The sequence below is a fragment of the Schistocerca serialis genome, chromosome 7 (assembly GCF_023864345.2).
Source record: "Schistocerca serialis cubense isolate TAMUIC-IGC-003099 chromosome 7, iqSchSeri2.2, whole genome shotgun sequence".
NCBI classification, from domain to species: domain Eukaryota; kingdom Metazoa; phylum Arthropoda; class Insecta; order Orthoptera; family Acrididae; genus Schistocerca; species Schistocerca serialis.
In genome coordinates, this window is record NC_064644.1 from 522,990,855 (window position 1) to 523,000,429 (window position 9,575).

The following is a 9,575-nucleotide window of genomic DNA, read 5'->3' on the forward strand; positions in this document are numbered from 1 at the left end:
TTAAAACATCATTGTAGGCCTGTGCTGTGATAGTGACACGCAAAATAACAAGGAGGACAAGCCCCCTCCACGAAAAACGCGACCACACAATAACACCACCGCCACCAAAGTTAACTTTTGGCGCTACACACTCTGGCAGATGACGTTCATGGGGTATTCGCCATACCCACACCCTGCCATCGGATCTCCACATTGTGTACCGTGATTCGTCACTCCACACAACGTTTTTCCACTGTTCAATCGATCAACGTTTATGCTCCTTAGGCCGGCCGGAGTGGCCGTGCGGTTCTAGACGCTACAGTCTGGAACCGAGCGACCGCTTCGGTCGCAGGTTCGAATCCTGCCTCGGGCATGGGTGTGTGTGATGTCCTTAGGTTAGTTAGGTTCGATTAGTTCTAAGTTCTAGGTGACTGATGACCTCAGAAGTTAAGTCGCATAGCGCTCAGAGCCATTTTAATCTGCTCCTTATGCCAAGCGAGGCTTCGTTTGGCATTTACCGGCATGATGTGTGGCTTATGAGCAGCCGCTCGACCATGAAATCCAAGTTTCCTCAGCTCCCGCCTACCTTTCATAGTACTTGCAGTGGATCCTGATGGAGTTTGGAATTCCTGTGTGATAGTGTGGATAGATGTCTGCCTATTACACATTACGACCCTCTTCAACAGTCGGCGGCCTCTGCCAGTCAACAGACGAGGTCTGCCTGTACGCTTTTGTGCTGTACGTGTCCCTTCACGTTTCCACTTCACTATCACATGAGAAACAGTAGACCTAGGGGTGTTTAGGAGTGTGGAAATCTTGTATACAGACGTATGACACAAGTGATACCCAATCACCTGACCACGTTCGAAGCCAGTGAGTTCCGCTGAGCTCCCCATTCTGCTCTCTCCAGATGTCTAATGACTACTGAGGTCACTGATATAGAGTACCTAGCAACAGGTGGCAGCCCAATGCACCTGATATGAAAAACGTATATTTTTGGGGGTGTCCGGATACGTTTGATCACATAGTGTATATGCAACGTAAAAATTCGAAATGGTGCCTCTTGGCCTCTTGCAACACCAAACACTTTAGCTACCTTGGTTAGGGATGGATCCACCATACAAACACGCCCGCGATCGAATTCGCTTACTTCCAACATAATGTGCTCGCAACTACACAGAAAACTGTTCTGACACTGAGTGACATTCGCAGCGTATTTAATACATTGTCCAGGCGCCGTTTGTTGTCAAATACAACGGTCAATGTGCAGGCTTGGATGGCATTTGTGTTTATGTTGAAGTATACATTTCTGGCGGTGTTTGCGTATTTCTGTCCACCACTAGGTGCCTGGCATGTGCGCACTCCAGGAGGCGACTGACCATACTATGTGCGCAGCGCCTGTCTATTGTGTTCCGGCCTAAAAAGGACTCCCACAGGGTGCTGTGCCCAGCGGTAGGGGAAGGACAGGGCGGGAAGAGGGGTAGCTGATCAAGTCGTTTTCACGGGCTTCTTGCTTCTGGTGTGGTTTTAAAGGGTAAAACGCCGTTGATTTCGCAAAATGTTTGAACGCTTTGAAATAAAAAAAACTGCGTACTGTTGTCAGCAACTATTCCTTTCGACAATCCGCCATTGAAGAAAATGCCTGACAATGCCGGAATTGTTTTCATAGTCATAATTGATGACATTTGGGAATTTTGAAAATGCTTCAATCTCGATTGCATAGTAACTTTCTAAAAATGGGCCATCGAAGACGACGCGACTAGTGCTATGATGTCTGTCGCCACAAAAAATTTGCTCGAGGAGGAGCTGACTCGTATTTTTGACATAGGTGGCATTTAAGCATCAGCTCTTCTATGCATTAATAGTTTTCCACTGGTAATGCTCTCTGGCAATGCGTTTGATATCTACTATTCTCTAGTAGCGTTGGTTGTTCACTTGAAGTATTCTGAATTTAACTACCTTGCGAATAACCACTCCAGTCTAATACTGACTGTACCAGAATGACCCCTTGGTGTAGTGTGAGAACACGTCTTTTGTGAAAGTTTGATTTAATCTCAGACTGAGGTATGAACTATTTTATTAATAGCCCACTTCGTCAGAATGTCCTATTTAATCTCTATATGTAAAGAGGAATGTCCCCACTGATTGACTCACTCATTGAGTCACCATCGATCAGACCAACCCAATAAGGGTACAGACTTGTAATCTGCAGGATAATGTTGATCTTACACTGCAGGCGTCGGTTAGGAGGGGATTTTTTGACATTTCTCCCCTAAGGGGATGAAATAGGGAATGAAATTTTCTTTTCTTAAGTAAATCATTATTAAAGAACTACTGAAGTAGTTTTGAAGCTACATCTATGTAAACTAGTATTTCTGGTATTTGAGTTCTTGGCTATAAATTTAAAAACAAGAAAAGAAAAAAGTGTGTTTCAGTCCTTTTGGAAATTCAAACCCAGATGGAATGAAATACCGGATGAAACGTTTTATGAAAATGTTTCAATATGAAAGCATTCTTCGAAGTAAATCTATGGAAATTTACATTTGGTTTCTCGATTATATATAAAAAATACGTCATTCACAATTTTTGGAAATTCACCTCCTATGAGGCGAAATAGAGGATGAAGGTGTTATGGAAATACTTTATTATGCGAGCATTTTTCAGGCTAAATCTATAGAAACTTGTATTTGGTTTTTGTGTTAGAAATGAAAAAAGGGCGCTTCACTGTTTTTGGAAATTCAACCCCTAAGTGAGTGAAGTAAGAGGTGAAATGTTTTGTGGGAATGTTTCACTGTGGGAGCATTTATAAATTTAAAGCTGTGAAAACTGGCATTTGGTTTCTCGGTTGTAAATGAAAAAAAAAAAAAAAAGTGTGTTCCGCCGTTTTTGTAAATTCAACCTCTATTTGGGTGGAATAGGGTCAGAGTGATGCACTGACTCGTCATTGCCTAGCACAAACGGTTAAAGATAGAAACACGAAATTTGGAGAGAGTGTTGATCTCATACAGTAGGAATCGCTTAGGAAGGGGCTGTACGAAATTCCATTCCTCAGTGGGTTAAATAGAGGACGAAAGTGTTGCTGCAAATATGTCGCTGTTAAGAGTGTTTTGAAGCTAGGACTACTAAAATTGGTATTTGGTTCCTCAGTCGGAAATTTAAGAAAATACGTGTTTCAGCGTTTTTAGGAATTCAACCACTAAGGAAGTAAAGTGGTTCAAACGACTCTGAGCACTATGGAACTTAACATCTGAGGTCATCAGTCCCCTAGAACTTAGAACTACTTAAACATAACCAACCTAAGGACATCACACACATCCATGCCCGAGGCAGGATTCGAAACTGCGACGGTAGCAGTCGCGCGGTTCCTGACTGAAGCACCTATAACCACTCGGCCACCGCGGCCGGCGGAAGTAAAGTACTGGGTGAAATTTCTTTTTGTAAATATATCTTAATAAAAAGATACAAAGTATTTTTAAAGCTACACGTATGAAAATTGGTATATCATTCTTGGTTAGGAAGAGAAAATTACATATTTCAGTGTTTCTGGAAATTCAACCCCCCCCCCCCCCCCCAAAGGGACGCAAAGTTTTATGAAATTATTCATTGTCAGACCCTTTTCAAAGTGAAATCGAAGAAAATTTGAATTCGGCATCTCTGTTACAAATAGAAAAATAAGAGTTTCACTGTTTTCGGAAGTTCAACCCCAAACGGAGGAAAATAGGGAATGTAACTTTGTAAGAAATATTTTCTTTATATTGAAATAAAGTTATATCCGTGAAAACTGGTATTTCACCTCTCGGTTCGATATAGAGAAATCATGTTAGGCGATGAAAGCTCCTATGGAAATATCATTACCAGAACACAAGAGGCATGACTAAGAAAAACCACCAGACTCCCGCTCCCAGAATCGCTTTTTGGTCAGAAGTACATTTCAAAAGACTGTACTTTAGAAGCCTTATATAACGTGAAAAGTTTAGAAGGTGTGGCAGTTTGTGAACTAAACCGAAGAAAGCTATTTAACGGTCACCGCGACAAATTGGCTTCGTCAGAAGTGTATAGAAAAAGAAATGGGTTGTCTTGACTCAGTAAACTTGGTGAAAAACCGTAATCTGCTGAAAAATCAAAATTTTCATTCCAATCAATCAACAGTCGTGAATGCAAATATGCGTTCACATGTGTTGTACCGTCGATGAACTGTTTGGCCTGTTGGCGGTTTTACGTAATATTTGCTACAAACTGTCGCTGAACCATCACAAATGCCTTTCATTAAACGAATTCCTAGACACAAAACTCACACACCACACCATTCTACAACACGTTTTTACGCGGCTGTGTCCTACTGGTGCTCTGACCAAGTACGTAACACCAGGTGTTATGAGTCAAAACTTCGAGAGATGCTCTATCGACTGGTATGTAGTTTTTACGCAGTCGTCTTCTTAAACCTCATGAAAGTAAGGTACACTCTTCTGGTCGTGGCAGTGCAGCATACCCACACCACAGGACAGTCTAAATACCCCATAAGTCTCATACCAGTGTACAGTCTGCCGCAGGGTGAAACATTCCTTTCCGAAAATGCTAACGAGCCTGAAAGAGCTGCAATTCTCGTAACATGAAACGAAATGAAATGATCGTGTGGCGTTGATGGCCGGGAAGTTGGACCGCCCGGTGCAAGTTTTATTTCCTCTGACTCCACACAGAGACTAGCGCGTTGGTGATGATGAGAACAACACAACACCCAGACCACGAAAGGAGATCATCTCCCACCGGGCCCAGAATCGAACCCGTGCACGCTGCATGGTAGGCAAACACGTTACCACTCAGCTCCGCAGGCAGACATCTCGTAACAACGATCTGCGTAGTTGGAAGCCAATAAGATACGTAATGTAAGAGTCGTTGGAAGTGTTCACCTTCATAATACACAGCTGACCAACACAATTAAAATACGAAGACAGATGGGGAACAATAAATTTTTACTTATTGTGAGAATAGACTATAGTAGGAAGAATACGGAATTAAAATTTTAGCTGATTTGGATGACCATTGGGGTGAGAAATTTAGCATAGAGCAACCAACTTTGGCAGCAACAGTGACTCAGCTGTGCCTTAAGTCGAAGTGTGGTTACATCACAGGTAGTCGGTCGCCATTTCAAGCTGCTTCATCTACCGGCTGGCGTGCTTCTACTGGGCAACCAGTGTCCAGCTGTTTTCATTAGGTGAGATATATGAAGATCATACTTGCCAGGGCAACAGCTTCACACCCTCTGTGTTGAGGAAAGGCAGGCCAGCACAGTTATCACGCGGTCTTGTGTTGTCTTTTTGAGAGATAACGTCTCAAACACGTTACAGCTAGGGGAATACCGTCGAGCTTAATACATAATAAGTATGCAAATACCCGGCATTACGAATCAGAGGTGATCATATTGTGTGGTTCCCTGAACCGTAGCTCCAGGTTCAGGCCCTTATGAGTATGACGAATGCAGCCTTCTAACGTAAGTGCTGGGCGCATAACCGTGAAAGGGTATTGTCGCTGGATGCATCACTATCGGTGAGCCTCTCTTTACTCCGGCGTAGAGGAAAACCCCAGTGATATTTGCTGTGCTGACAGTTCGTAGCACTCCAGACTTCGGTGCAATGTCCTTGTGGACAGTTTCTGGAAATACTTTCTGACTCACCTTATGTGACGTGGCTGTATGCTCCTACAAACGGTATGTCTGCCCGTCTGCCCTCTCTGCCGCAAGTCGCTATGAGTACTGCGCGGTTTTCAGCGTGTCCCTCTCAACAATGTTTGTGCCATATTCGTAGGACAGTCGATAGATCCCAGCCAACAGACACGAGAAACGATATAGTGAAGTGTTACACCACAGCCTTGACACGCGAAATTCCTGCTTCTGCCGAAATTTGACACATATTGGAGATGATTCGCCCTTTTACAAAAAAAAAACTCTTTGTTCACATACATAATAAAGATTGCTTTACTCCTATGGACAGTGGTGCTGAAATGCTAATTCTTTGCAAAAAAAATGGCTCTAAGCACTATGGGACTTAACATCTGAGGTCATCAGCCCCTTAGACTTAGAACTACTTAAACCTAACTAACCTAGGAGATTCAGTCTGGAAACGTGCGACCGCTACGGTCGCTGGTTCGAATCCTGCCTCGGGCATGGATGTGTGTGACGTCCTTAGGTTAGTTAGGATTAAGTAGTTCTAGGGGACTGATGACCTCAGATGTTAAGTCCCATAGCGCTCAGAGAATTTCTTTGAACCTAACTAACCTAAGGACATCACACACATCCACGCCCAAAGAAGGATTTGAACCTGTGCCTGTAGCAGCAGCGTGGTTCTGGACTGAAGCGCCTAGGACCACTCGGCCACAGCGGCCGGATAACCGTTTGCATATCCAAGCATGTTGAACCCTTGATACAAATTTTTGGTTAATCGCACGCTGCTCTCATGGTGCTGAAATTTTAATGGACAGCACTGTACTTTTGCAGTAGAGTGGTTACTGGCAGTAAGGTAGGCGCCGTCTGAAAAATGTGTGGCTCAAAGAAGAGGCGACGGAGGAGGATTCTGTCATCACTACCTTTTTCTTGCCAGAGTACCAAACGGGGCTGTTATAGTGACGGAACTCTCTCCTGTAGTGGACCAGAGAGATTTTACATTACGTATGGAACCCGTAATGAAGCGGGTATACCGAATCGCTTTGGGTGCTCTGTTGCCGGACGACCACTTGGTGTTTAGCCAAACACGGATCCTGGAGAGCTCTCAGGTGGAGAGCTTGCGCCGGCCCACAGGCCGCAGCGATGGGTGGTGTGGGGTTGGGTAAGGGGGTGGGGTTACTCTCCACAAGGGGCGCGCGTCTCTGCCACCTGGTATTCTCCAGTGTGGACAGCATGGAGAGAGCGGGCAGCCGCTGCGGGGCACTTAAACACTACTGCAGGAACAAAGGGCCGCACAGCTTTGTTGCAGAAGTAACAGGCGAAGAAGGGCAACAGACGAAGAAGGGAGTAGGTGTATCTAATGTGGATAATTCTGCCTACTGTGACAATCAACCAACGAAGCATTTATTTAGTTTCGTAATTAGGAGTATTCTGCTTCACACTCATTTCCAAACGTGCTTGCGGAAGATTTACATAATCATTCCTTAAAGCATAGAGAAAGGGAATACAAGTTCTTCGAAATAACATCGAAACTGGATCATTAAGTACGTCTGTTAAATCAAATCCATTAAATTTATGGCGGTTTTGCAGAAGATATATGTAGACGTTCATGTAAAAATGTTTTACAAAACTCTGTAGATTCTCCAGAGAATCTCATGGGATTGCTACTCACAGTTTAAAAAGAAATAGATCTAGCTTTTACTTGAATAGGGTAGGTCCTGTGTAAGTCCTTATTAGCCAATGAACAGCAGAAGCTTTCCTTTTGATTTCTAAAGTTGTTTCTTTACTTTCAGGCGTCAATAATATCCTAATTATTTTCATCATTATAAAAATGCAACTGTCGTATGTCAGAGATATTTTTATGTTAACAAAGTTTTTAATTTTCTTTACTGTGTGTGCTAATTAGATAACCATGGCGCATTTCGTCAGTATGCTGGTATCTTAAGGTTAACTGTTCTTTCCTTATCTTCGGCGCTACGCTTCAATATGGGAACACTCCATATTTTTGCGAAATTTATCTAACAGTGTGGTATGAACAGTATATATTTTACTACTGACCTCAAAAATGGTTCAAATGGCCCTAAGCACTATGGGACTTAACATCTGAGGTCATCAGTCCCCTAAACTTCGAACTACTTAAACCTAACTAACCTAAGGGCATAACACACATCCATGCCCGAGGCAGGATTCTAACCTGCGACCGTAGCAGCCGCGTTGTTCCAGACTGAAGCGCCTAGAACCACTCGGCCACAGCTACTACTGAGCTCCCACTGCACTTTAAAGTATAAAATGATCGAAATGTTACTGGATACGTAAATCATGTTCAAATCTGGGAATATTGCTGTTACGTAATGAAATATTATACGCAACGCATGTAAAGAGAATACGATGATGGCAGTACGTCGAAGAAATGCGTCGTGCTGACCCAGTTACGCGAGTAACTTGTGCATTTCACTTCGTCAAAATTTATTGACTGCTGTGCCGCCGCAAGGGTAATTTCCATGCAGTAAGCGGAGGAGAGAAAAAGAGCGGCATTGCAAGAGAAAACAGTGGCTGCAAATTTAAGAATTCCGATTCATACGTATGGAGTAAAATATTCTGGCAGCGAGGGCTTTGACGTTCATTGTTGTGCAGTTCATGCAAGGAGCCAGCAAAACACATGTAGACTTGAAAACAGTGGTACTGAAATTTTTCGCAATCTGAGTATGATATGGAGAAAATGATATTTACAGATACTGTTCAGTTTGCTATGGGAGGAATATTCCGCTAGTGACTTTGCTGAAAATGTTCTCGTTAGGATTAATACAAAACTGGTATCTGCGTGATAATGACTATTAACACATTCAGAATATGCTAGCGTTTCAAAAACAGTGGGTATAGCTTCAGTTAGACGGGCAACCAAATCTCCTAGTGTGTGTATTTGTCTCCGTACATCAAATGCTTCATCTGCCTCCACGAAAACGAATCTCTAGGATGGAGGACGGGTCAACATGGTACAGTACTGCCACGCCACTCCCAACCCAACAACATAGAGAAAATTGCCTGGATGTTTTCGGTGACGTCAACGGCAAAGTGAGGTGCGGCCCCGTCATTATAGAACCGTAATCGTTGCCCGACTGCTGGCGGGACACTGACCAACATTTTTGGTAGTACTTCACGGAGAAAGGTACGTTAATTTACTTCCTGCAAATGTTAGACACAAGATACGTCCCAGTCAGAGAGTTGTGAACAATACCAACCCACACGTTTAAGGCAAATATTGTTCACCGTGGAACATACGACTTGCTTTAGGGCTCCGCAAGTTCGAGACACGTCCATCGTGCTTGTCGAATACTCCTTCCTCCTAAATGCAGCGTCGCCAGTAAACGAAACAGACGTTTAGCATTTTGAGATTCTTCCAGTTTGGAGTAGATACCGTTAGCAGAATTTAACACCATGGGAAAAGTAATCAGATGATGGTTGTAGGTAGTGGCATGGAGGCATGCCAATCTCGTGCAAGACGTTCGACACGTTTGTGTTGGAGGTATCTGGTTTCTTGAATATAGTTGGTGTGCTGGTGCTGGAATTGTCCTTAGATCGCCGAATCATAGCTTCCTCAAAATGAGCATTTCGCACACTGCGAACTCTGAGAGTTTTCCGTCGATCTGTCCTGTGTCACGATGTTGTACCTCCTCCCTGTAAATCATTCTACTTTCAGGCGCCTTGCTGTTCGACTTGCTATCTCCCCATAACTGAGATGCATGTCAGCTAAAGCGGTTAGAGTGGAATCAGCTATCAATAACCTGTAAAACAGCAGTAGCAACTTTCATGTAAACTCAGCATAACATAAAGAATAACAATGTAATTGTTTATCGAAAGACATGAAGACTGCTAGCAGTAATGGAAACTTAGCCGTTCTAGCAGTAAATTTTAATAATTGTGTAGCAGATCAGATTCCAAT